This window comes from Alligator sinensis, unplaced genomic scaffold (assembly GCF_000455745.1).
Source record: "Alligator sinensis unplaced genomic scaffold, ASM45574v1 scaffold624_1, whole genome shotgun sequence".
NCBI classification, from domain to species: Eukaryota; Metazoa; Chordata; order Crocodylia; family Alligatoridae; genus Alligator; species Alligator sinensis.
In genome coordinates, this window is record NW_005842021.1 from 1,629,786 (window position 1) to 1,656,817 (window position 27,032).

Consider the following 27,032-nt stretch of genomic DNA (forward strand, 5'->3'; position numbering starts at 1 on the left):
ATTTCCAAAATCCCCATGCTAATGCTGTGACCATTAGACCATCCCTCTTTTAAGAGGGAACATTAGTAGTCAAAGGGAAATTGGATCCATGGAAACACGTATGGCAAGATTTAGGAGTAGGGCCATATGTACTGCTATATTGGACCAGACCATTGATTCTCCTAGGCCACTATCCTGTTTCTTGCAATAGTCAACCAAGTCAATTCAGAGTAAGAATCCTTACAGAGAAGTGATGCTTGCTTGTCTCTATTATTTTAACTATTATTATTATCATTCCTCTTCTTTTTTTGTTAGAAAGGACATTTTTTTAAGGCTTAGATGTATTACAAGGCCATACGGTCCTATGTTTATGCTGACAACTGATAAAAATACTTGAGGCATCCTATGATGCTCTATTGCAAACAGTAAAGAAGATACAATGCAGAGCATGTAAGCCAGGGCCTGAGGCAGCACAACCCTCCTCCACTGTCCACTCTGAGTTGCGCATGCAGTCGCCGCCAGCATGGAGCTGATGCCAGGGCTCTGGAGACCAGTGCAGCTGTTTGCAGCCTGCCCGCTGCCTGCTACAGGCTATTCCCCCACTGTCTGCTCTGAGTCACACGTGCACCAGATGGTATGGAGCTGATGCTAGGCTCCAGAGCTACAGCGGCATCAGTTTTCTCCCAGTGGTGGGCTGGGTGAAGAGGCTCCACCCCTCCCAGCACTGCTACTGCTGCCAGCCCACCCTGCACAGCTAAGCCTGCCCAACCCACCCACTCCTAGCCCAGCCCTAGCCCAGCCCCCCCACCGAGATGAGGCTGGTGCTGGCCCTGCCAAGAGAGGTCCACCTTTGCGGGCTTAGCTGTGTGGGGTGGGTAGGTGGTGGCGGTGCTGGGAGGGGTGGCTACAGGAGGGCTAAGGCAAATTTTGGAGTGGCTATAGCCTCCCCAAAGCCCCCCTCCCCCCCCCAATGCTGCCTCTGCAGCTGGCTGATGGGCGGGCTCTGAGCTAGGACCTTGGCAGTCTGGCTCCCTGGGGAAGGACAAGGGCTGGAGGTGGGTCCAGGGCATTGTTGGGTCAGACTTTGTCTGGTGGCCAAGCAGCCCAGCTCTGTGTGTGCACGTGCATGCATCTGGTTCTGTGTGTTAGTCTGCCTCTGTCTGGTTCTGTGTGCCTGTGTGTGCACACATGTCTGGTTCTGGGTGTGTGTCTGGTTCTCTGTGTTTGTGCACATGTAGTTCCCTGTGTGTGCATGTATGTGTGTCTGGTTCTCTGTGTGCATGTGTATGTGTTTGGTTCTCTCTCTTCTCTCCTTTTTTCTCTTTCTCTTTCTTTTTTTTCTTCTTCCCTCTTTCTCTTTCTCTCGATCCTCTTTTTCTCTTCTTTCTTTCTTTTTTTCTCTCATCGCTACATGCTTAACAAAAAAGGAATACACAACAACAATATATGAAGTTGTATATATATGAAGTTGTATTTATTGTCACCAGGTTTAGAATTTTTAGAAAACCTAGTATTTACTGTAAAAAAAATAAATTAGCAGGGCGTGGGGTGGGGGGCGGTGGTGGGGAGCAGGGGGAAGTCAGGCAGATGCCTACAGTCTCTGCCAAGCACCAGCCAGAGAGCAGAGGGGAGGGGCCAGCTTTGCTTTGTAGCAGATAGCCCCACCCAGCCCAGAATGCATCCTGGGATGCTGGGGGAGCCTGGTTTAACTTAAACCAGCAAGGGGTCTGGGACAGATGTTGCATAAACCTGTTTGACCCAAATCAGTTAAGTATAATACTACATTCAACCAGGTTTATCTCAAGCTGGGTTCAGATCTTGAAATGATGAGATGATGATCAGAGAACCGCAGTATAGCTCTCCTAAATGATATTGCCTCCCACCACAGAGAAGCCCTTAATGCCATACTAAGGCTGTACTGACTTAGAGGATAGAGTTCCACTGAATGACAGCAGCTGAGACAGAAGGGCTTTCACTGGAAGTGTCTAATTCAAGAACTGACCAGACTGATTTAACTTTCTGACAAGAACTGACCACAGGAGAAGATTCAGCACTAAAGAGAATGGAATAATGGATTCATCCTGTGTAAACTATCTTAAATAGAAGACTTTGTGTAGTCACTGCATACAGTAATTATGGTATAGTGAGGAAACACAGTAAATGTGGTAGGTCAGCAGTGACACTTATACTTCAGTTTATGTCTGGCACCCTGGACTGATTTTTCTTTCTGTTGTTTAATAACTGCATGTAAGTTTTCAATAAGCATCATACTGTGCCTGGGGCCTCTTTCTGTAGGAGCCATGTAAAACGGGAAAGAAATAAATAATGGTCTATACTGCCTTTAGTTTATCCCAGTTGTACAAACAAAGGTGCTAGACCCTTGGTGATAATCATCCTCCCACCTTAGGCTCCGATTTGAACCAGAACTTTGACTCTCACCTCCTCATTTGGGTCACTGTCAAAGTCTCTCCTCCCACAGAACTAAGTGAGAAACTTTTCTGGTTAGACCTAAGGAGGTTTGGTAGTATCATAAAGTACAGAGCTTTGAAGTATAAACTTGCTGCAAGTCTTTCAGTTTTCTTTTATCTCGACAATTGATCTTTGGGTTTTAGCAGTTTGCTTAGTAGAGGAAGAGGAAGGAAAAGGAAGAAGGGCCAATGGGTTGTTCAGTATAGTGTCACTGTTTATTTCAGGTTTGGAGTCAGCCTTGACTATATTGTTCTTGAGGAGACATACCATTTACTGAGAAGTGGCAGTGTATATAGTGTCTATATAGGAATTATCAGCCTCAGTTCTCTTACTAAACATTAGGCTACTGCTGAAAAATTAGAAACTAGGAAAACTAGGGACTAGGAAGTTACAGAAATGGGTGGGAACATCAGCTGCGATACAGAATACAGAAGAAAAAGTACATAGGGTTCAAAGGACATTTCAACTGTGCACAAAGACTACCAGCTGTACTCCCCAGACAGTGCTATGCAAGTTTGCTGCACTGTGACTGCTGCATGGTACAATGAATATTAAGCTGAGTAAAACAAATCTCACTTTAATCATATACCTGTTATTTTTTTCTAAGAGCCTGCATCAGATATTTCATTTGGATTTGATATGTAGATTGTACATCTTTGTACAATTCATATTTTGCTGCTTATTGAACATGTTGCCCTTGCTTATCCCTTCTTCTTTCCAGCCATTTCTTTCTGGCCCTGTGGCTAGAAGCATATTGTTTCCTCTTCTTTCCTCACAGCAGAGATTTTTTTTGTCCTTCTTTCTTCTACAAAACTGAGAAAAGCTGTTCTCCCTTCATCCAGAGAGGGAGAAACCACAGGTTCCTCATGAAACTGTAAGAACCTTTTGGAACTCCTTTGAGGTCAAGTCTAGACTGTACAAAGTTACCAGTGGGAGGGATTTGCTAAGCTTATCTCAAGAGCACCTTCTCGTGGCTGCTTCAGTGTGTTCTGACTGCAGATAGAGCTTCTTCAAAATGACAACTTAGCAAATAATGAAAAGTGAATGAAAGTGGAGAAGTGGTGGGGCAACCCCAAAGACTCCAGTTGAGTGAAAGTTTAACAATAAAGCTTTGCTTTATGTATTGCCACCCCTCCCCATCACATCATACTTTAGCACCTGTCTACTTTTAAAATCAAGAGGATGTCAAACACACACATGCGCACATGCATGGGCACACACATGTGCATGTGCAGGCACACACACATGCACACATGCACACACATGAGCGTGCGCACACGTGTGCACACACACACGCACTGTCATTGGATAAAATTACCAGCAAGTGCAGAAAGCAGCTATGCAGAAGATCTGAGCTCAGAAGCAACCTGGGAATTCATGGTCCTCCCCTCCACAGCTTGAGCTGGAAGGCCAGATGTTTTCAGTCTCTGATGTGAGCCAGGGGAAGCTCAGTGGCCCACCCTCTTATACTGAGGGTAAGAGTCTGAGACAGGGGCTTTAAGAATAGTAAGGAGAAATATGAAATAATTGGCTACAGGGACTTTGAGGGAAAAAAATGCCTAATGCTGGAACATGCAGTCCAGTGTCATTGGAAGCCTTTGAGTATATGCCACTTGGCTGTGCCTGTTAATGAATAAATAAGCCACTACTTTTTTTTAGAGAGTGACTAACCAAAAACCAAGCAGCTAAAACTACTTTAAATATAAACTTTAACGAGCACTTTAAAAATGTCTCTTTATGATGCTTAAACTAATATACACATTTTTAGGGAAAAAATAATGAGATGTTCTTTATATTTATGCTGCCACTCATGCTTGGACTCTGATCATTTATCTGGATAATTAAGCAGTATCACTGAGGAACCAGATACCAGAAATCTGATATTAATCCATCCCTCTTAATAGTAACACGAAGCCACTGGGGTGGAAAGCAGCCTAGTCTTCTTAATCCCCTTTTACCAACATTTCGGCATCAGCATATCTCATTTATTTTCAAAAGTGGTTCAAGACATACTATCACTGGCTTAAGACTAATTTACCCTTTAAATCAAAGTATATTAAGAAATTCAAAAATAGTCAAGATTACCAAGATTTCTTGAGGGAATGATTCACAACCAGCCCATGTCTTTCCAATGGGAACAGAATAGAGCTCAGTGTTACTTCTTTATGTCTTAGGCACATCACTGTGCTCAGAATTAAAAAGAAAGTGGAGCATTTGCGGAAGAGGCCTTGGGATCCCATTGATGTACTTATCAAGCATTTGGTATTGGTAGTATAAATATGACTTGAAAAACGACTATAGGCATTAATATCACTGCCTAGACAGAAAAACAGGCAGCTGAGCTACCAAACAGTGAGCAATTAATCTATGTGAACCTCCTTGTTCTGCATGAGTAGTTTTTTTTCTGGGTGGGATTGTTTGATCATTGGGCAGAACATTCCTTATTTTAACTTCCACAGTATCATGTGCTCCTCGTTGGTCACATTTATGCATTCATCTGGGTACATTTATTTACCAGTTTTTAGACCATTGTACTTAAAGCAAGATGGGCCAGGTCTTATGCTCACACAGTAAGTATTGTCACCTTCTTGTATTAGTTTTTGTGGATACTCAGCTGTGTATATCAAACCTGAGACATTTTGATCTAAAAAGTGGGTATTACATTAATTTGCTCAGTAGCAGAGTTGTAAACTAACTATGATAAAACCATGGAAGAGGGACAGAGCCACAGGATGTTAATGTGGCTTGAGATCTGTGCTTCCTGCATGCTCTTTGGATATTTCTCAATGTTGTACTGGAACAGGTAACTGCATGCACATAACAGTGTATGCCTAACTTTGAAAATTTAAGCATAAATATTTTTCACTAGGAACCTACTTAAATCACACTTTTGTGATTTTTGCAGAAACTGCGAAAACCAACCATCTTTGCAATTGCCATGAAAAATGGTGTTGGCTGTGATTTTCCCATGGAATTGACCCACCAAAAAATGCTTACCAGAATACAAAGAAAGCAAAGCAATCACTGAAGCTATAGAGCACGTGATTTGAGTGAGAGCTACTGAGAGGCTGAACTAGCGAAGGCGCCAGTCAGGAAAGCGAAAGTGTTTTGGTGCCAAACTGTGGCGAGGGACAGGGCCACTGGGGCCCCTCCTCCAATCGGCGGTGACAGGCAGGGCCACCGTCAAATGCCTGTGAAATTTGCTCTGTGCACCATGAGCAGGCTGTGAAAAGCTCTCTGTCCCTTTGTGATTTAAGTAGGTCCCTATATATAGCTGTAGTCAGGAAGGCATTAGGAACGATCTAGTTTAGCCTTGACTTGAATCATTGGCTCTAAGCTACTAGCAGCTGGAACTACACCTTACACTGTGAGCCGCACAGATGTTGATCAGTGTTAGTGCTGGCTTGAGTTTGGAGCAGTCACACATTCAGGCCAGCAGGGACCTGGGGGACTGAAAGGTAAAAATTCCCTTTCCCCCCACCATTATAGGTTCCCGCATTATCTGATCCAGGGGAGAAGGCAGGGAAGGGATAACCTGCCTGCCCAGCCGCTGCTGCTGGACTGTTGCTGTTGCTGTTCTCTGGACTGAGCCTGGCCCAGCAGGGATCTGGGATGCTGGAGAGAGCATGGGGTATGGAGAGGAGAACGGCAGTGGGTCCAATCCAGGCCAGCAAGGGAGGGGAGGTGGGTGAGGTGTAACCCAGAGTGGCGACACCTTAGTGTAATACAAGCTGGGTAACACAGTTCAGAGATAATCCTGCCCTAGAGTGGCGTAACTTTGAGCCACCTAACAAATGCTTAAAATTAGTTTTAGCTGGTGTGTGGACAATCCAGGTGTTAAGAGCTCTTGGAGATGCCCCAAATTACCATGTAACAAGGTCCTAAGTTTTGTTCTAGGACTGCATCATAAATGGCAACTGATTAAGCCCCATATTACTCAGACCATTCACAGGAGACTGAGTGAAGGGAAGTTCTGAGGTTAAGGGACTTGCCAAAGGAAATCATTTGTCTGGGAAGTCAGTGGGTAGGTGGTGGCAGTGCTGGGAGGGAAATGCAATAACAGGAGGGGTCTAGGAACTAAGACTGTTCAACGTTTCATTACATTTTCAGGGACTCAACAGCAGAAGTGGAGATTGTGTGTAGTAACAGGGGAAAAAGAATTAGAACTACCAAACCCTACATTGTACTTTTATAGCTTCCACCAGCTAACCTGTCCACCTCCATCATCAGACGGACAAACATTTAAGCCCAAGGCACTCCAGGAAACTGAAGTTCTCCTGTGTGTGCATTAACATCAGTGCCACCAAGCACTGTATAGACAGGGGAATCTATCACTTTATTTATAAAATAATTATCCTGCTATTTCAATGACAAGAAGGAACAGCAACATGTAGGCAGCAAACTGAGGTGCTGCCTTTACCTTCCTTTTCATTTTTGTATTTGTACCAAAACAGTAAAATGTTTTTACAGGATAGGCCAATAGTGCCACAGGAATTGAATTAGAGCATCCTTAATTAATATGTCAGAATATAAGAAATGATGAAAATATGTATAATTAAATTCTTTCACTAAAAACAGGATAATAAAATGTGACTAAAATAGAGCAGTGCAGTTTTTTGTGTTGTTTTTTCCTTTTTTTTGTTCTTTTTTTAAGTCACTGTTTCTAGTGAGTTTATGCTGTGCCGTGATTATCTATTGTGTGTCTGGGCTGACAGATGGGTCACCCAAAAAATCAGACACCAATTGTCAAGATGAAAAGAATTTTCCCAACTCCCTGACTCCTGCATTATTTTCGGCTAACATTCAGTAGTAACAGCTTGGCACTTCAATATCCTGCATAGGCAAAAATAAGAAGTTACCTCAAGACAGGTGCTTGAAAGAGCTAACATCTTGCATAAATTAAATATACGTTTTATATTATGGAGCCTAAATTTTCAAAAGGAATGAGTCACTCTGGGTTCCTCAGTTTGCCAGAGGCTCAACTCAAGGCACATAAAAAAGGCTTGATTTTCCCAAGGGAGGTATTTAGTGCTTTCTGAAAACCTAACCCTGTTAAAAAGTCTCAAACTGAGCTGACCCCACACACCTGGACACTTTTGAAATATAAGCTAACCTCACCCCCTGCAAAGAAAAAAACTGTGCGAGCTGTTTATCAGTAAGCATCTTTTATTTTTTTTGTTCACTCTTTTAATCAGAGGAGGCGCTCTTCTCTCTCTCTCTAGCGCGCGCGCACACACACACACACACACCCACCCACCCACCCACCCCTGGAAACTTTCAACTTCTTTTTGTTTGTTGCTTTTTTCCTTAACATTATTTTAGACTGCAGGCATATGTTTGTTCCTTTCCTACAGGAACTTCATAACTATTAAACTTCAGTCTATAAATGTCCAACAGCCTGAATCTGATAAAAAGTGCCTTCAGTTTTTTATGCAAACAACCAAGTCAGACTGTGAAAAGCAAACAGAGTGGTCATCTTCTAAAGTCCGGCACAGACTACTGAATAATATTAAAATGTTGCTTACTCAATTGTTCAGTATTTTAATAAATGCTGCCTTTCACCTTTTAGTGAATTTGTCAAGTCAGAAGGCAGCACTTTACATCTCACCACTGTCCGTCACATCCTTGACAAATTTCAGTGGCCTGCACCTAGACAAGCACATCCATGCTTTTAAGGGTGCCGTTCAGGTGACTCCAGGGGCTTGAACTACATGTAGTAAAAGGAGTGGATGGTGGAAATGGAAATCTCAGTTTCTGTGCTTCAGTAGCGTGGCACCAGCTCTTTAAACAAATACCAAATATTCGTATTGGTTAACATTTAACCCAAACTAATAGGCCCAGTCTCACATACTCAAATAAATCATAATGTATTTTCAATTAGTTTGCACTTTCACTTGCTGCTGTCCTGAATAATTAGGAAAACAATTCACATTTCACTAGGAGATGATATGAAGTGTTATTCCTGTGATAATTACCAAGCTGCAGTTCAGTTTCCCCTGCTCCCACCAGGTCATCAGGGCACAAAAGAGGACACCATGAGAGCATTAATGAGCTCTCATTGAAGATGTTAAAAAGCTTGTATTGATCTGTTTGTCCAAGAAGGAGATATTTAAGCCTTTGTGCTGAGGGCAGGAGAGACAGAGATTCATATCACAAAGCCTTTTATCCAGCCCCTTCTGTTTCTGGCTTCAATATTGCCCAGTCTCAGCATGTCTGGTTCCGGAGGTCATATTTTTAAACTTTCACAACATTTTTTTTCTTTGTCTTTTCTTCTTTTTGTTTAAAAAAGATAATATACAGTGTACACTTAACCTTTACTACAGGGATGCCTTTATCTAGCTAGATGTTTCTCAGAATAGGCTTCAGCCTGCCTAGTTCTCCCCTCCCACTATATGCCACTCACATCTTTATTAAATTAAGGCTAGTCCAGAGAAAGCAAGAACAAACTCAATGCAAAATTTTGCTCGTCCTCTCAGGCTGAACTCTAAAATCAAACCTTTTTTTGGAAGTTTGATCAACATTTTCCCTCTAACATCACCACATTTTTTGTGAAACACTGCACTTGCTATTTCAGCCTGTGAGCGGAAATGAAAGAATTGAAATGCTGCAAAATAGCCAGTTCTTGTGGTATTTTCAGAGGAGTCTTTCAGTGCAGGAGAGGGAGGCAACACCTGCCCCATTTTGAGCTATATGCATTATGAAGAAATGCATTAAGAAACGCTCTAAATTGGTTGCAAGTACATGTCTTCATTAGTCAGTTTTGCTTTCTCTCTTTTCAAAGTACACAAGTATTGGTGATCTGTCTGGAAAAGGGTTTGTGGCATATAAGGTGTTTAGCTATGTAAATGTTATGGCTTTGTTTTCTCTGTACTACACTCCTACTGTGCTAAGGCAGCCAGTCATTTTGTGTGGAGTTCAACATTAGACAATCATTGAAGGGATATATTACTAGATCTCTATTGCATACTTTTTTGATCTGTTGGTCTCTTGATTTAAGATAAAAGGCATTAGGACTGAAATGATCTATTTTTGTTTTTTAATGTATAGAAAACTCATGATAAAACTGTTTTCTCATGGAACAAGTTTCTAATTCCAGAGGAGGCTGGTTAATGTAGCAAAGATTCAGTCCCTATGGGGTTTTTTTTTTAGGTTTGCTTGGCCTTACACACATTCAAATCCAAAAGTCCCTATGTATAATTAACACACATCTAATTAATTGATATATATCTGTCTAGAACACTCACATATTGTAAGCATTGTAGACCAAATCAAACCCAGATTTGAGCAGATGTAACTCAATTTATTTTAATGGAGTTATGCAGGTTTTGACTTGGATTGAATTTGGCCCTTTGTATTTATTGGAACATACATGAGCATTGCTTCATGGTAATAGGAGGAAACATTTACAATGTGCATCTTTTGTATCCTAAGAGGTCATCCTGTCATGCAGTTCCAATTATGCTCTTACATCAGGGCTCCATCTTTTTGCTTGGTTATGTCTCTCCAGACCAGTGCCACTTGAAAATCAATTCCTTTGTTTGTTGCTGCATAAGAATGTAAGAAGATATTATGCCCTGAACTGGAACTCAGATTAGAAAGATCTTAGCACAAACAGATGCATAGTAGCTGTCTGGAAATCATGTGGTGATAATATAGACCACAGTGGTAAAATCATGGTGTGGAAAAAGAAAAGAGAAACATTTGGACTGAACCATGCATGTGATCTGGTCTGACAATGGTTTGAAACCTTCAGAGACTGACAGCCTTGCTCTGGTAATGATATGTTATTGATATGGTAATTTTTATATTAACAAATGTGCAGTGGAAGCACTCTGTGATGGTTTTTTGCTTGAAAAAAAAGGAGGGGGCTGCATGTCACATTAATAATGACATGCTAATAGCCCAGTTCCAAACTGAGGCTGTGGACCTGCAACTGGATTTGCACAGGCTGCCCCTCCTTTAAGCAAATGACCCTTCCAGAGAATGTTATCAGCTTCTTTGAGCTGCAGGAAAGTCCAAGGAGGTCTTACTGCTGTCCCCTTATTGTGACCTGACTACGCCATCTGGTACATCACCAGTACTAAGCACAACAATGTCCAGAACATGGGCGAGCCACATGTGCAGACTCCACTGGAGGATCAAGAATTAAGACTTTAGGTTGAAAGTTGTAGGTGAGGTGGAAGCTCAGTACAGACATAGTCATAACTCCCTAATTCTCTACCCCAGGTAGAGCTTTGGTGCAAGTTAGAGCAGCCATGGAAGCAGTTTTAGAGCAGCCTACTATATGGCCCTGCTACAGTAGTCTTGTCTGTAAATTTTGAAATGTCAGCTTATGCTGGTATTAGCCCAATGGCTGCTCTAACCTGGATCAGCTCTCTGTGGTATTTAAGGGTATTTATGCAAGCTGAATATAGTCTGATTAATGCTGAGGGAGTGGAGCCAAGAAGAGAATCTGCCCCAAAGGAGGGGAGATGGTTCAGAAGCCATAACTGAAAGTACAGGCCTTTCCATACGCCTTTGTGAACACAAATGCTGTAATTGTGGGTTTGTGTACACACATGCATTCTTTACTTCTGAGAATCCAATCCTTTTCTTTGCATTCATCAGAAGAACAATTACCTTCATGACACAGCAGGCAAAAGACCCAACCTTGCTAAACTAGAAATGTCAGTTTACCAGCCCAAATGTTTGAGTCAATCATCTCTGTTCATCCAATTTGCTAAGAGCACAAAGAATCCACCTCCCTTTCCAAACAGGAAAGTAATTCAACACAAGTGTTGAGGTGTTGAATAATTATTGGCTGGAGGGTTTCTGAGGTCAAAAACCAGTGTGTTGTAAGGTAGTTTTGATACACTTTCTCTATTCCTTTACCATATATACCCATAAATTAAGACACATACCCAGTGCACATATTGTGGGACAAGGTGTTTAAGCTCAGATTCTATTTCACCTCTTGGGCATCTATTGGACTTAGGTGCATAAGTTTGATTCTATTCCACCCTGTTGAAATCACTGAAATCCATTATTTTATTTACTCTTGTAACACACTATCATCTTAATTTTAAGACTGAGTCACAAAAAAGCAGCAACAATGAAGACACCCACCTATCTTTTGTGTTAGTTTTTCAGGTACTTGAGCAGGATGGAATAAAATAATAACTGGGTGCCTAAGTTCACTTACCTGCCTAAAAGATGGAATAAAATCTGGCCTCTAATATGTAGCTACTGGCAGGGTCTTGATGTAGACAACTAGAATCAAGGAGGCATTATACTTCATCTTTGTAAATGCACAGTCCTGTACTTCCAGTGAGTGCAAGCATACAGCTTTTGTTCCCCTGGAGTGGAATTTTACTTTGCCTGGCAGACCCACAAAGCGCTTTCCCATTCATTTAATAGGAGCAGCACTTGACACCTGGATCCTTGGTTACAAGGGTGGTGTGTAAGTCTTCATTTCAATGGGGAATCCTAACTTGTGTAAATGTGTCTGTCTATTTGGAATCAAATTTATCTCTGACTGCATAAGGTTTACCTTAGATGTATGCTCCACCCTCACGTATAAGCTGGCTGTGTGGCGAGAGGTGCCACAAGTGTGATTTCAGGAGAGATTTTACAGTGGAGAAAGTCACCCTGTGTCCTATAAACCAGGATGGATTAGTGACAGAGAGCAGGAGAAGGCCAAATGTACACACATCTGGGCTTTCTTATTTCCTGAAAGTCAGAGATCTTGAGATTTGTTTCTCCCAAACCTATGGGATTTCTTTTCCTTTCTTCAAAAACAGGCACACAGACCTTCCTTTTAGAGATGTCTTGTCATGTCTTCTAAGAGGCCGCTCCTGCATGAAGAAATAGTGTAACGAGGACTGCTTCACAAAGGATTTCCAAATTGGACAGGGTAGGCATCTATTCCAGCCCATGAGGAAAGATTTTTAATCAGGTGGCTAACTATGCAATTTTCCTAATAACTCTGTAATGCAAAATACATGGACATTGCTGGAAGCAAGGATTCACTTCCCTCCTATGTTGGCAACATTCAGGGAGCAGAAGCCAAAGAGCAGGAGGCTTCTTGCTTGTTCTCCTAGGATGGCTCCTTCTCAGCTGCCCAGTGACCTGGACTCAATAGACAGGTGGCCTTAATCTTGTCTGAGAGGTCAGGATTTAAAACCTGTCAGGGGATGATGATGAGCTTGAAGCCTGGGCCACTGTTCAGGATATTTACTTTAACCACTAAACTGCTGGGCAAAAGAAGGGTCAGACACGTAAACATGCATTAGTATCAGTTGTGGGTTCTGGTTGACTATAATTTTGGAGGGTTCACAGCACTTCCATGTATTCAGAGCAGAGCTGATTCATAGCAAAGTGTAAATAGCTCTAGCTATCTCCCAGGCAGGACTGAATTACTGATGAGCATGCACAGTAGGGTGTAACTTGGGTAGGCCACAGCTACTGCCATTTAAGACATTTAGCTATGCACACGTGATTCCAGCCATTATGCAAGGTAAAATAGGATGTCACTGAGTGAATTATGCACCTAAAAATACGTAAGTGACACTTACATGTCTTAGCAATGAAATGGGATTTAGACCTGTGTAAATTGGGAATCTTCACCTTTGGAGTGAGTTGACAAAAGTGAAAGTTTGACAGTGCCAGGCCTCTGCCAGCTGTGGTGGCCACTAACTGAAGACATTAGGAAAGCATCAGGAACAAGTAAAATTGGACAGGGCTAAGAAACAGTGACCTTTGGTGAGTGACAATTGAGGTTATGTGGATGAATATTAAATGTGAAGGTCCTGAATTATTCATGTTAGGTTCAAGGTAAAAGGGTCAAATCTGAAAACATCCTTTCAGTGAGATCTCACTTGAGTAAGAAATCCTAGACTGGCGTTGCTATTTAATTTGAGAGTCTAGAAACTCTGAGCATGAGGCAAGTACCTGATGTTTCCTTTCATCCTTTCCCCTGCACTTTTTGCTGTACTGTATGGTCCACTGTAGGTCTGCCATAAGCCATGTTTATGCTACAACACACTGCTATGCCATCTCAGGAGGGGCAGGAGATCCAATTCTGATTCACAATTTGCTTCCTAGTCTCTCCTATTCTTGCAGGATATGCCATGTGCTTGATCAGTGCCTGACATGGCATCCATTCCACAGCCTACCAATGCTGAATAACACACCAAGCTCTGTCCATTCCCTCCACTTATTCCATCCACATATATAGGTGGATACAGTAACATCATAGAGGTACTGTACTTTCCAGTATGGTTTTCAGGATTGACTACATGCAGGCATCAGAGCAAAGTTAAAGGTTGACCGAAGCCAAAAAGTCCATCAAGCTGGTATGGTCGAGGCATGCCAGTTTCTGCAGCCAACAGCACACAAGGGTCAGATATGGCTAGATCAACCACCCATCTTTTATTTACCACCTCAAATGACCAGATTTACAGAGGGGTCAATTGGAGGCAGCCTTCAGCACAAGTTCAGAGAAAAGCTTGAAGATTCCTTAACCACTCTGCCACAGCACTCTTAGCACACATAGGTACATTGCTACCTATATGGGTATGCAGGATGAAACATAGTTTACCTCTATGATTTCCGCTAGTCTGAGAGGCCATGAAAACATCCCATGCTTTTCTGAGATGTGGTGGTATTGCCCACCAGCCAAAATTGTATGTTTGTGTGGAAACAAGCAAAGAAACAGCTGGATGAAACAGATGCCTGCTTTATATTTGGGTTTTTCTTGTGATCATTTATTGCACTCCTCCTGACTTATTGTCTGGGACCAATCGTAAGTGGAAAAAGCATTCATGCAAAACAAATGTTGAACCAATAGCAGAATCTTCTTTAATCAGTAACAAAATGAGGCCAAAACAAGTAGAGCAGAGACCATTTTATTCATTCCATTCTGTGATGAAGTGAAGGAAGAACAGAGGCAAGCAGGAGGAGGAAGAGATGATGGCAAGGGAAAGTAAGGGATCAGAGTGAAGCAAAGGAAGAGAAAACTGAAGAATTAGAAGACAGAGAATGAACTGAAAACAGAGGAGAACTAGATGCATGTGAAAAGTGGAAGAAGAATGGGAGAGAAAAGCTTAATCATGGTTAACTGGATGCATCCATCCATTGCCTGTATATGTCTCATATGTTAGGCCTGTGTGAAGCAGCTAGTATTCACTTCAGATTTGGATTCGGATGATTTGGGGAACAGCGATTCAATTTAGTGATTCAAATCACTGTCCTGAATTGATTTAGCCAAATCTGACTTGGAGATTCGGCCACTGCCAAATCGGCCGAATCTCCAAATCAAATAGGCCACATCCCCTGCCCGCTCTCCCAGCCCCATCAATGGCTACTTTGCCCGGCCCCAGCCTCCTGGCTCTTTAAAAAAAAAAAGCCCAGCACTCACTGGCTGCTGCCAGGCAGCGGGGGGTGCTCCCTGCTGCCCCCCACTGCCCCGTGCTGCGTTGGGACTCTGCCACGAGCCCACAGAAGTCCCAATTGCCACTGCAGCAGCCAGTGAGTGGAGGCTTTTTTTTTTTTTTTTAAAGAACTGGGAGCTGGGTCCAGGTGGGGCAGCCATGGTGCAGGGGGGGAGGGAGGCTGAGAGAGCAGGCAGGGGTTGGGGGGCACTCAGGGAGGCTGGGGGAACAGGCAAGGGATGGAGGCCCCCTATGGTCCCCTCCCTCCTCCTCCAGTGCCCCCTCCTCTGCCACCTACTTACCAGCATGGAGTCAAGGTCCAGCTCCCTGCAGCAGCCAGTGGGGACTGCCTAAATCTCTGAAGCTCTCCTAATTCTTTCTGAATTGATTTGGAGAGCTTTGAATTGATTCAGACCTTTTTATTGGTCTCCTGATTCAATTTCGATTCAGAGATTCAGCTGCCGAATCAGGTCGAATCTCCTCCGAATCAAATCAGCACCCAAAGCTTTGCTTAGCCCTTCTATATGTCCATTTCTAAGAGAGGCAAGATGTGAGTGAAAGGCAGATGCTCTACAGTAGCTAAGGTGGGGCGAATGGTGCAGCATCCCCAGATGCTGACTTAAGAAGACATGGAAAAATAACAATTGCTGCTGCAGCAGCTGTGCAGCCACTCCAGCAGCATTGGCCGACAGAAGTAGTTGCTGACTGTGCATCACTATTGTCCCAGGCATCCAGCTGCCCTTTTATACCTCTGGGCAGATGAGGGTGCCCAGCATAGGGTGGGCTATTCAGTACTGTGGAACATAGGATGGGAGATGAAGGACCTTTTGGAAAAATCTGCTTATTCTGCAGCTGTACGGCAGCAGCAATACAGCTGAATAGTTTTAACATGGGTACAGTGACCCTGGAAGAATGTATAACTAACAACCCTCCTCTGTATTTGTCTATATCTGCAGATTTACACTGTCATGCTATTATGAAATTAGAACATAATTTCAACATTCAGACCCCTAAAACTTTACAAAGCTTTGCAACTCACAGAGCTGGCCCTCAGATACTTGCCTCTTGAAGGCAGTTGATTAAGGTAAAACCTTGTCGGCCTTGCTTACCCAGTACTTCCAGGGATGAAGCTAAAGTGGATGAAGGCCACTTTTGCTTCTTAATAGTGTTTGAAGCATTTTAACTAAAGAGTTTTAACTCCACAACTGCAGTGAAAAAACTTTCCAGAGTGTCTCCACTGGACAAGCTCTAAGTGAGAAGTGAATAGAATCTGCTGAGCAACAGCATCCTGCTCTTATTGATAATGGGCTCAATGATCTAACACAGCGGAGCTCAATCCTTGGCTCACAGGCCATATACAGCCTGTGAAGCAGCAGCATCTGGCCTGCAAGGTTCCCCATAAAACTAGAAATTTGGTGGCAGGGGAGTGGTGGCAGTGTTAATTGTCACTCCCCTGCTGCCAGATTTTGGTACCCATGGGGAGCCCCATGGGCTGGATACTGTTCACCAGCCAGATCTGGTCATTTGGGGTCAGGCCAGCATGCACTCACTTCTGGCATGTGGGGTTGGGCTGGTGGGCAACGAAATCTGGGCACATGGGGTTGTACCTGGGAGCTAACCCCATGCACCAACCTTACAAGGGATCTAGCCTGTGGACTGACCCTACACCACTCATACAGCTCACAGTGTCAGAAGTTTGGGCATTGCTGATCTAATAGATCTTTTCTGTTATTAGGTACTATGATCCAATGAAGATTTACTGTTATCAGTAGATTGGGAATGAATAAGTTTCTCAGTAGATCAGTGATCAGTAGATTAGGAATGAATATACCCCTTTTCCTCACAAAGTTATTCATTTGCATTATAGTAGTTTTACATTCCAGAGTGTAGCAAGTGGAGCCGATCAAAGGTACATTTCTGCTGAATGGGGAAAGTTAGACCTCTCGGGTGGTTTGGCTGGCCTGCCGGAGACTGTCTGAATAATTATCAGGCTTCAGGCAATAAGCATCAATCAACTGTTGTTATATTATGGCATTGAGATGGTATCAATAACCTCCACTATGAGTTGTGGGTCTCCTGGAACCTAGAAAAAACAAGGGAAAAAATAACTGAGTGTGGAATAAAAGTCTAAAGAAGAAATAAAAAATAAAAGGGATAAATTGGAAGGTACTGATGCTGCAATGAACACTAAAATCTTATATTATCACTGATGGTTATATTAGTACAAAGAAAGAATTTGGGGAGAGGCAGATAGCTAAAAGAAGTAAAAAATACCCACCTCATTCACACTTGGTATTTATAAAGCTTTTATCAAACAAAATGCAAAGATCATATGTAAAATATTCTAAAACTGTTATCACTGAAGTCATTGACAAAACTGGCCATTGAGTGAGATCAGGCCTCAAATAAATATTGTATAATCACATAGGATGATGAGGTTCACACGCAGTACTCCCTAATGAGGGTGTACTATACAAAAGAGAAAGAAAACAATGGATTCAAATGGAGTTGCAATGAAGCTATAAATGCATGTATGCCCTTTTCTTTAGCATTAACTATTCTACCTACCTACTTTAGGTAGCTCTTTATATTACGCTGCTTTTTAAACAAAATGTGTTCCCCCAATATAAATACCAAAGTGTCTAAAAGGTTTTCCCCCAGGTCTGAATGAAATGCAGAATTCAGATTTCATTTTAACTAATTTTTAACTGAATTTGAATCTCTTGAATGATTCCTGAATTTGAGTCCCTTGAATCTCTGGAATCATTCCTCCATACCAGGAGGAGGAGATAGATCTGGATTTTTCCAGAGAACTGATGGAGGGTGCATGTTCAAGGGACATGGTTGCCATGGGTGACCTCAATTTCCCTGACATGCTGGAGGAGCACCTGGCCAGATCTGACCAGTCATGTAGGTTTTTGACCTGTGTGGAAGAACTTTATTTAGTACAAGAGGTGAATGGGCTGAGCAGGGGGAAGGCTTTGTTGGATTGGGTTCTAGCCAAAGGGGACAACCTGGGGGGAGATCTGAGGATTGAGGGTAATCTGGGAGATAGTGATCACGAGGTGATAGAATTTACTATCCATTTTAGGGCAGGGAAGTCAGCCAGTAGGGCAGAGAGGCTTGACTTCAGGAAGGCTGTCTTCAATGAGCTTAGGAACATAGTGGGAGAGACCCTATGGGAAGAGGGACTGGAGGGGAAGGGAGTTCAGGAAGGGTGATTGTTCCTCAAAGGAGTGATCCTCAGAGCATAGAAAAGGTCCATTTCTGTATGCAGGAATGATGGTAAAGGGGCCGGGAAGCCCTCTTGGCTTACCAGAGGAGTCAAAGAGTGCTTCAAAAGAAAAAAGGAGGCTTACAGACAGTGGAAACAATAGATAATCACCAAGGAGGAATACACAAGTAAAGCCTGTATTTGTAGGGAGAGGATAAGGAAGGCAAGGGCAGCAACAGAGATCAGGTTGGCAACCGAAATCAAGGACAATAAGAAGTCCTTCTTTAGGTATATAGGGAGCATGAGGAAGACAAAGGGAAATGCAGGGCCCTTGCAGAATGGACAACTGATGACAGACAGTCAGGAGAATGCTGAACTCTTTAACGAATACTTTGCATCAGTGTTCCTGCATACAAATGGGGGTTGCCCATCTGGTCAGATACTGGACAGATGTGGGGGGTTGCGGGGTTGGCGATTGCCAATCAATGGTCAGTGTCAAACTGATAAGGGAGCACTTAGAGCGGCTGAATGTTTTTAAGTCAGCAGGACTGATGGACTACATCCAAGAGTGCTGAGGGAATTGGCTGGAGTCATTGCAGGATCATTGGCCAGGGTATTTGAAGACTCATGGTGCTCGGGAGAGGTCCCAAAAGACTGGAAGACTGGAAAAGGGCTGATGTGGTGGCAATCCTCAAGAAGGGAAGGAGGGAGGATCTGGAAAACTATAGGCATGTCAGTTTGACCTTGATTTTGGAAAAAATTATCAAGAAGCCCATTTGTGAGAGGCTGGCAGAAGGCATGATGCTGAAGGATAGCCAACATGGTTTCATTGTGGGCAGGTCCTGTTCAACATCCTTATCAATGATTTAGATGAGGATGTGAAAAGCACACTGGCCCAGTTTAAGGACAATACTTAGTTGTGGGGAAAAGTGGTCATGCTAGGGGATAGGATGCAGATCCAGACTGTCACAGAGCACTGAGGTGCCCTGTGTCTGAAGAGGGGAAAACTGCTAGGGAAGGAGCCTTAGCAGTGACTAAGGAGCCCAGCTGTGGGTTGCCAGGGCAACCAATGAAGGCCAGCTGACCGGAAGGGGCCAGGCCTGGCTCCCTTTATAAACCCAAGGAGCTGAGGCCAGGGGCAGTTCCCTGCCAGCAGCCAGAGAGGTAGGAGCTTCCTAAGCCATGATGCGAAGAGAAGCCTAACTGCAGGTACAGCTTGACCTGAGTTGAGCAATGTTGTTGTAGCCAGGCAGCTTCTGTTTGAGTTATAACCAGGAGGCTTGAGTTTGTGTTGCTGTTTGTTAAAAACCGGTGGTTTGGGTGAGGCTATAAGGGGATGGAGGAGGCCTCATAGGGGACTCACAGTGGAGTGTGAGTGCCCCAGTGCCAGCGGGCACAGCACATGGGTTGCAGAGACCCCAGCCCCAGAGAGGGGCATTTGAGAAGCCCAAGTGTGGGCATGGTGAGCCCCAGGGAGGGGAGCGCATTATTGAGAAGGCCAAGTGTGGGCACAGAGAGCCCCAGAAAGGGAGTCACATTATTGGGAAGCCCAAGTTGGGCACTGTGAGCCCCAGATAGGGGGCAGTATTATTGAGAAGCCCAAGTTTGGGCACTGGGAGCCCCTGATAGGGGGCCGCATTGCGGGGAAGCCCAAGTTGGGCACCGTAAAGCCCCAGGAGGGGGCAGCACTGTAGATAAAACCCCAGAGAAGAGGGCACAGAGCGAGAGAGGGCCGGAGGGAGCCCTAGCACCAGAAGGAGCGTGCATCAAAGGAAGGAAGGCCCAGGGAGAACAGGAAGGGGCCAAGATTAGGATAGACCTGAGATAACAACGATTTTGATCGACGAGGTGTGGACTGCGGTGTAGGGGAGGAAGCGGAGCTGCAGATAGCGCCCTCTAGTGGCGGGGCAGTATAAAGGCAGCCTCCCGCTAATTCATACCAATTAATTAATTAAGATCAAGGCATGGCGGACGAGTAGGCGGGCGGTTGCCCCAGAGACAGGTGTGTGGGCCACATTGAGGGCGGCACAGAGTGATGACCTGTCACAGTGGTGCATTGGCTGGGAATGTAAGGCCGTGCACAGGTAAGGAACCTGTATTCCCGAGTGGGGGAGATGAACCCTAGGGCTGAAACAGAAACCGAGAAAGATATATAGAAAGGCAACAGCTGTGGGTTGCCAGGGCAACCAATGAAGGGAGTTAACATTGGCGAGGTATGGACTGCGGTGTAGGGGAGGAAGCGGAGCCACAGATAGCGCCCCCTAGCAGCGGGGCAGTATAAGGGCAGCCTCCTGCTGATTAACACTAATTAATTAAGACCAAGGCGTGGCAGGCGAGTAGGTGGGCGGTTGCCCCAGGGACAGGTGTGCGGGCCACATTGAGGGCGGCTCAGAGTGACGACCTGTCACACAAACAGATCTGGATAAGCTGGAAAGGTAGGCAGAGCGGAACCGGATGCAGTTCAATAAGGATAAATGCAGAGTGCTTCATCTGGAGACAAGTAACCAGTGACATGAATATAGGTTAGGAGGAGATGTCCTGGCTAACATGATTGCTGAAAGGGACCTCAGGGTTATGGCTTATCACAGGATGAACATGAGCTGCCAGTGCAACGCTGTAGTCAACAGAGCTAATAGTGTACTGGGATGCATTAGATGATGCGTCACAAGTAGGGCTAAGGAAGTGATACTTCCTCTCTACTCAGCATTGGTGAGACCCCAGCTGGAGTACTGTGTCCAGTTCTGGGCATCGCACTTCAAAAAAGATGTGGAGAATCTTGAAAGGGTCCAGAGAAGGGCCATACGAATGATTAATAGCCTGGAGGACAAACCTTATGAGGAAGGACTAAGGGATCTGGGACTGTTCAGCCTGGGAAAGAGAAGACTGAGGGGGAACTTGATGGCCATCTATAAGTATGTAAGGGGTGAATATCAGGAGCTAGGAGAAAAACTTCACTAGGGTGCCCCAGAGGAGGACAAGGAGCAATGGACATAATCTGTTAGGGGATGGTTTCAGGTTGGATGCAAGGAAAAAACTTTTTTATGGTAAGGGTGACCAGAATCTGGGATAGACTTCCCAAGGAGGTGGGGCACTGCCCAGCCTTGGAAGTCTTCAAGAGGAGACTGGACAGACACCTTGCTGGGATCATTTGATCTCAGCAGTATTTCTGCCCAGAGCAGGGGGGTTAGACTCAATGATATTCTGAGGCCACTTCCAGCCCTTAATTTCGATGATTCTATGACTGTATGAATGATTTTTTATTGGTGGTATTTTTGCTAGGCACTGTGGGCACCTATACACATGATGGACCTCTGCTCTGATGTGTGCTAATTAGATTATTTGAGTCTGCTGCAAGTCTGCTGGAGAGTGCTAATTAGTGTGCTCCAGCAACCTCCATATCACGTGTATTCAGCATCCCCAAATTTCAAAATGGTGGCGGGGGTACTTTAAGTAAAGCTTGTCAAAAGTGCCCCCTGTGCTTTTTTGAAGCATGGGACACTGAATACACGTGATACTGCAGGTGCTTTAATTAGAGGCTCTCTCAGAGCCATTTTAATTAAAGCGCCTCTCCTCCCTCCAGGACGAAGAAGAAAGAAAACCACTTCAATTTACTTGGTTTGGGAGGATGGTTTGGGATATGAATCTCACATTATGACTTTCCTGGATCAAATGGTTTAAGAGCTACAAACAGCACAAGGCTAATGTGGATTGAATATTCTTACAAGACAAGCTAAACAAAAGTTAGATGCTGAGTTTCATTTAAGTTTGAAATTAAAAGGCTTTCCATTCTCCACCACTTTGCAGGAGCTATATACAGTACCACCTTCACTTCTCAAGCTGTGAAATTAGTATGTTGGGGAATTGGGCTTTCTGCCTGACCTTAATCAGTGTGTGTCTGGATTTAACCAGACTTTCAAAGAATGATTCTTGCAGTTGTAGCAATCTAGGTTGCACTTGACAGCTCTCCCATTGCAAATCAGCACAAGACAAATCCACCAGGCCACGCGTTGTTTAGTACCTCTGATTAGTTGTGCAAAATCAGGTCTCTAGTTTGGCACGAGGAGCAAAAATATTTCCTTACAGTCGATTATTGTTTGTTTAGTGGCAGGCTGTTTGGGGGACTTTAAACAAGGTCTCTCCCATCACAATCTGCTTGCCAAAACTGCAATTAACCACCATGCTTGGGGAAAAAATAGCATTTCCTTTCTATTCCTATCTTTCTCTGTGGTTCAAAACAGGTGCTAGCTTAGTGGTACCCACCTGAAAAGGGTAGAAAACATATTGCAGTTGCAAAACAGCCAGGATACAGTGGCTCAGACAAGGTACCATGAAATACAATCAGTATCTAAATGAATAATTCAACTACAAGGCAGCACCTCAGTTTTTCAGCACATCTTATACTATTAAGGTTATTTCCCAAATCTTGTGTTTAAAAAATAATAGCCCATGAGTAAATGAGTACTAGCAATCTCTTTCTTCATTCACATGCAGCTAGCTCCAGCTCTGCAACTATAACCCACAACACATGTCTGAAAAGTATTAGGCCAACAAGACATAGGTGACTGGTAGGGGGTGCATGGGGGTGCACGTGCCCCCCCCCTCCGACATGGCTGGTGCCCCCCCTGACGGCCAACACTGATGCTGTTGGTAGGGCTGGTGCTCCCCTGACAGGGTCAGTGGCTTCTGTGGGTGCCCCCCCAGGTTCAGGAGGCACCAGTCACTCATGCAACCAGACGTAAAGGATGGATATAAAATTGCACTGCATTTTAAAACTTGCCTAAGTCTAGACCAGTGATGCATTCAGTCCAATAAAAGATGTCACCCACAAAAACCCTTGCCTTTCACATGGATTGGTAGACATTTCTGATCTTGTTCTCACTAGGATGTGTGGAAAGAGAAACGTTCTGGCTAAAAACAAAAATGATCTGATTTACTGAAACTTTTACAATCAGAGCTGGAGATGCAAAATATCACTCATTCATAGATTTTCAACCCTTCCTTCCCTAATTCCCTATCATTTCTTTAAGAAATTACAAAACAATAAAAGTGCCTTTGCTATACACAAAATGATCACTAAAAGCCTGATCATTTCTAGAAGTGCATATACAGGATTGGTCTTAACCTTTAATGCTTTCAGTATGAAGAGCCAGCCCAAAATTTTTTTAATTAAACTTTTTCCCTTATTCAACAATGCCAATGTGTAAAAAAGTTTTATTACTTGGAATATTGAACAGGGTGATGGTAGAGACACATCCCAGAAAAGCTAAAGGCCCTACAGTTTCTCCACACCAGTCAAAACAGGACTTAAATCTATGTATCCCACATTCCAGGTGAGTGCACTAACTTCTGAATTACTGGGTCTTGTGTTTGAGGGGCTTGGTCTCCCTCCCTCTCATCTATTTTTTTTTTTTTAAAATGTCCAAAGGTTCTGATTTCATTCTGACATGGAATTAAAAGAATTTTTCAGTATGTCTATGTTTCTTAAGAAGTAAAATTGTTTTCCAGCCAGCTTTGCTTCATTGTGTCCTCTATGCTTCAGAGATTACGTCACCTCTATGTCTGCCATTGGACTGTCATCCCAGATAGACAAGCTATCCTCTTTAAAGGAAAAGGCAGAAAGACCTCATTTTTATGAGGTCTACAGGTTGTTGTGGAACTTGCTTCTTGCCTTGACTTATCAAAGTCCAGATCTGGTGACCATCAACACATGCTGCCTGTCTGACTCTCTCCCTTGAAATCATTGGAGTCTCATTGGAGTAGTTCAAAATAGGAATACATGTACCTACATGCAGTCTTTCCTGCTCATGAGCAGAGGCCTGGACCTGGTAATCTGTAAGGTCCCTTCCAGCCCCTAACAGCTATGAAACAGCTATGGTACAAGGGTATTTTACTTCTAAATTCATTCATGCTTGAAAGGTACTTAGGGAGCCTAGGACAAAAGATGTTATACTGTGACAGTGGAAAGTAATCCCTCACTATATGCCCACAGCATTGAACATATTGCATGAGCAAATCCACATTTTGCCTTCTCAGTTACCTTTGGTATTTTCTTACTGTGTGCGTTACTTAAAAGAGTAGTGTTATAGTGGTGGTGGTGTTGCTGTAATGATCCAGGAAATATAAAAGATATTACCTCACCTCACAAATCGTACTTTAAGAGAACATTTTCTCTCTTAGTACCATTAGGGCTAGGTACAGACATTCAAAAAGCCCAAGGCAAAATCAATCCAAGTTATGTGGTTAAGCAACGTAGTTAAATCAGCAGTAAACAGAACACACATTTTGGGGGTGGGGCAAATCTTAGACTGGGTTCCACCATTTTTAAACCCGTCTATGTTTGCCAAACTTCTGTTCTGTTACAGGTATAGACCAGTTTCCAATCACTTATACTTGTAAAAGTGTAATGTCAGTTCCTGGCCTGGGAGTCTTAGGACTGACCTTTCCTCTGTGTCACCTGATGCAATATTATTTCCAGTGTTTGTTGTAATCTGGATGTATGATTGAATTGTTTGACTATCTTTGGAGGGTGAATGTGAAAAATCATAGGACCATAGCCTAATCTTATAAGGAATGAGAAAAAAAAGAACCTTTGCTTTAATTTTAATTTTTTTGTAGTTTGGACAGAGCAACCATAGAAATCCAGGCCCCTCTTTATTCTTATTCTGTATATATGTTACCATGATAACGAACGATGGCATTTCTGACTCTCGCTCTCTCAAGAGTTCTCTATAACACAACAGTCTAAGTGCAGCGCAAGTGTAAAAGGTAAAGGCACTTAATGGACTTTTTCTTTATAAATAAATAAATAAATGGATAAAGCACAGCTTATTCTAAAGAGCCACATTCAGATGTGTCAAACCATATTTAATGTGGATATGATCCACATTAGAGACACAAAAAAAAAATTCCTGCCCTGTATTAAAAACAATGATAGGCATATTCCAAGCAAGAATAAATGGAGGGTTTCAGGCCAGTCAGAGGCTGGGTTCACATGATACTGTCAAGGTCCCAGATTTATGGTTGACAGTGTTAGTGCCAAGGCTGCTATTTATGTTGCTTTAATCAGTCACACTTTTAAAATCACCTAAGCTCAGCATTTATATCAATGAGGTGATAATATTGCTGTCAGGCACCAATATCGATAGTTGTGTCATAATCTAAACTCTTTTAATCTTTTCCTATGCTTGCATTAATGAGTTTGGAAAAAAACAAGGATGGCTCTCATTATGACGAGTGGCACTGGAAGATACTGTGCAGTACTGTGCACACAGAAAAAACAGCCTTTTTTTGTCTTTGCAAACCATTTTAATTTGCCTTTGGCCTTCTCTCTTTCTGTCTGTCTTTGAAGACACTGTCAGCACATCCCACTGATTTTCTCACAGGCTACTTATGGCTCTTAAAATATTTTTAGGATTGCTGTAAGTGTGAGGCAGGTAACCTCTTTGCTAACTGGTGGGAAGGAAAAAAAAAAAGAAACTTCAGTCTAATTTTGGTGAGAGGCGGAATAATCGTGCTTGTCTTTCTTTTTTTTTTTTTCTCCCTGAGCCCACCCTTAAAGCTGTCAGCCTCTGTTCTTTTCATATTGTAAATAAAGTCTTTCTTGGGTTATAGCTTTAAGCAATTTTTTTAATTAAAATTCAATTCAAATATGAAAGTCAAAGAAACTTTCAAAGCAAAATCTACAAACTGATTCATTCAAAGAGTCTGTTTTCATTGCCATAGCTACAGATTACTATGAAGAAACTTGAACCAGACCTTTGACACCTAAGAAGGTCAAAAGTCATTTCTGTCTGTGCTAGGGCTCTTTTGACAACTTCCTGTATAATTTGACTGTTATTTGCGTGTCTGGTCACCGTCTGACCCCAAAGTCTGGAAAAAATTGAAACGCAGCATATATCTCTGTTTCATATGGAGCCCTCAGAAAAGGGGCTTTTAATTACTTTTTGGTGAGAAACCTCTGCATATAGGCTAGTGCAGACAGCAGCTGGGGAGCTTCCCAGAGTCTTGCAAGTTAAGGATCAGCTAGCATTGCATTACCATAATTCAGCACATACAAGCTGCCAGACATTGTTCTGTCTGAAACAAAAAACATCAGGTGGCAGCACCATTGTCTACCGAGCTCTGGCCCTAGCTCTAGCTTTTGTCAGCCAAAAATACTACCAGGTTGCCATAGCAGGATTGCCAAATACTTCCCTACCCTAGCACACTTCCTAAGATGGAAGTGGCTGAAAAAGGGTTCTGCTGATTTTTATGCTCACTAAAGGCTCCCCATTACTACGTATAATGCCTGTTCTTTTTGTTTTGCACGCCATGGGTAACTGCATGTAATTATGTATCTAAGCAGTGTAGATTAAATGTTTCTTAAAAACAGAGAAGAGCAGTAAAAATAATGACACTGCCTCAAGTAATGGGGATCATGGAGGTAAGAGCTCCAGGTTTGGGGGTCTCTAAAAGTTGACATTGGCCTAAGACAAACCCTCTGTTGGAATCTGTTTATTCTCTCTTTGTCATCAGAAGACCTGGTTTTCTCCTCATCATTTGACCTAAGAGGCTGCATTGCTACCTGCACCTGCTTTTAAAGACACCCAAGGACATCAGCAGAAGCCTGAGTCATTTATTAAGCAGCATTCTTTCACATGTAGTTCCTGCAGGTAGCTTCTCTCAACATGTTGGCTAACTACCTTTAGGTCAGCACGCTGTGCAAACTGTGCCTGGTACACTGAGAATTGCTCTTTGTTGTCTCTTATATGGCTCTAGTTTGGAAATGTATACAGCCATATGGGAGATTTACATTCAACCATGCAACCATTAGACAAAAACTGTCCAAGTAATCATTCATTGTCCATTTGAAGCATAAAGTAGCAGCCACTGAAACATCAGTCACTGCTAGGAACAGGATGCAGGGTGTGGTAGACCAGCAGTCTGATTCAGTATGGCCAAGTTCATCCCCTGATGTAGAC

The 27,032-nt window shown here is 43.2% G+C and overlaps 1 long non-coding RNA gene across 1 annotated transcript; it reads left to right on the plus strand.

Moving 5' to 3' along the window:
* Nucleotides 1–19,218: 19,218 nt before the first annotated feature.
* LOC102382627 lies at nt 19,219–26,725 on the plus strand. The gene is made up of 3 exons (XR_323655.1): nt 19,219–19,281; nt 23,307–23,402; nt 26,587–26,725. It is a non-coding gene; the product is annotated as an uncharacterized LOC102382627 (long non-coding RNA).
* Nucleotides 26,726–27,032: the final 307 nt, after the last annotated feature.